This window comes from Triticum dicoccoides, chromosome 7A (genome assembly GCF_002162155.2).
Source record: "Triticum dicoccoides isolate Atlit2015 ecotype Zavitan chromosome 7A, WEW_v2.0, whole genome shotgun sequence".
Classification (NCBI taxonomy): Eukaryota; Viridiplantae; Streptophyta; class Magnoliopsida; order Poales; family Poaceae; genus Triticum; species Triticum dicoccoides.
The window spans coordinates 399,627,697-399,629,944 of record NC_041392.1 but is presented as its reverse complement, the minus strand read 5'-3'; positions in this window follow the sequence as shown (position 1 = coordinate 399,629,944).

The following is a 2,248-nucleotide window of genomic DNA, read 5'->3' as shown; positions in this document are numbered from 1 at the left end:
CTTGACAAGTTCAAGATGAAGGATGGTGAAGGTGTCGCTGAAATGTACTCTAGGCTTGCTCTCATCACAAATGAGATTGCCGGCTTAGGAAGTGAAGAGATGACCGATAGATTCATCATCAAGAAGATTCTAAGAGCCTTGGATGGAAAATATGATACCGTGTGCACATTGATCCAAATGATGCCTAATTACAAAGATCTCAAGCCAAGGGAGGTGATTGGAAGAATTGTTGCTCATGAGATGTCACTTAAGGATAAAGAGGAACTTCACAACAAATCAAGTGGTGCCTATAAAGCCTCATGTGAAGCCCCTACATCATCAAGTGAGAAACAAGACTTCAATGAAGAATTGAGCTTAATGGTGAAGAACTTCAACAAGTTTTACAAGAGTAGAAGCAAAGATAGAAGCTTCAAGTCAAGGTCTTACAATGACAAAAGATCTTCTAGTAGAGAGCGAAACTGCTACAGTTGTGGAAGACTCGGACACTATTCCAATGAGTGTACGGCTCCCTACAAGAGAATAGAAGATTCTCCAAAAAGAAGAAGCAAAGAATCACCACCAAGAGAGAGAAGGAGTAGAGATGATCGTTATGAACGAAGATACTCACGGAGAAGCAAGGATTCGGAAAGGAAGGAAAAATCATCAAGAAGCTACACAAGACGAAGACATCAAGCTCATGTTGGTGAATGGGTATCCGGCTCCGACTCCGACAGCCACTCCGAGAGAAGTTATCACTCCGACTCCGAAGATACTCAAGATGAAGGTGTTGCTGTTCTAGCACTTGTGTCAACCAACTCCTACGACATATTTGACTCACCAAATGAAGGAATTGGAAGATGCTTCATGGCCAAAGGTCCTAAGGTAACACACCCCGAGTATGTTGATTCAATAGTGATGAAGATGACTTGTTAGGTGATGATTTGCTTGTTGACAACTCTAGTGATGAATACTATGATGAAACGTCAATTAAACATGCTAATCAAGATAAAACGAATGACAATGATAAGGAGAAGATTGAGGCCCTAACTAAAGAACTAAACACTCTTAAGTTAGCCCATGAAACTATCTTCGAAGATCATCGAGAACTTTTAAGAGCTCATGAGAAATTACGCTTTGAAAAGCTCAATCTTGAGCAAGAGCATGAGTTCTTAAAAGCAATCAATGATGATCTCCGCAAGAAAAGTTCTTCTCACATTGCCAAGCATTTACTCTTATCCACTTACATGCCTCAAGTCAAGTCTAGTAACAAGAACAAGAAAAATTCTTCCTCTAGTAGTAACAATGATCATGCTAAATCCAATATTGTTGCTTCTAGTAGTTCTCTTGATTCCACTAATGATTCTCTTAGCCAAGTTACACTTGAGCAAGAAAATAGCTTATTGAAGGGAATTATAGAGAAAGGAGTGTACAAAAGCCTTGCCGGGAGTAAGCAATTCGAGGAAATTGTGCGCAAGCAAGGAATGCACCGGAAGAATCAAGGTGTTGGTTTTGAACGAAAGTTCAATGCCAATGGAGTTGAGTGGGAAGAAGATCAATACCCCAAGACAAAGTTTGTTCCTCAACAAGAGAAGTATGATACTTCTTTCAAGGGGACACAAGCTCAAGATGATCTTCCACCACAAGACTACAAGAAAAAAGGCAAGGACAAGCTTCAAGAGGAAATTGACGCATTTGAAGAAGCTCCTAAGACCTTAGTCAAGTGGATTCCCAAGACTACTTCAAGTTCCACTTCATCAAGTACGACTACAACTCCAAGGATTCCCATCAAGATGATGTGGATCCAAAAGAAGAAGAACTAGAGAGTCCTTGAGGGTGACTCCGCCAACATACTTCACTCTTATCATTTTGGCAAGAACAAGTGCAATCAACTTCCACATCTTGCACTAGTTCAAGGAGTCACAAACCCTCATGTTGGTAAGACAAGGGACAAGGTAACCTAAAAGTTTTCATGGACATCATCTTGTGTGTGCATCACTCTATGTCTATGGATATCCTTGTTTGTTCCTTGTGGGACTAACCCATGTAGGTATTGAAAGTGCAATTCACTCAAATGGATAGCTCCAAGTGATCTACATCAATATTGAGCATCCACATCTTCAACATCTACATGAAGTCATCATCGACAAAACCCAAGGTTAGTTCATCCCTCTTAGGGGGGGTATCACATCTAGGGGGAGCTTTACTCTAAGACTTGAGCTAAAGCAACTCTAAAGATGTGAACACAACAATGCTTTATGTAAAAGTGGTA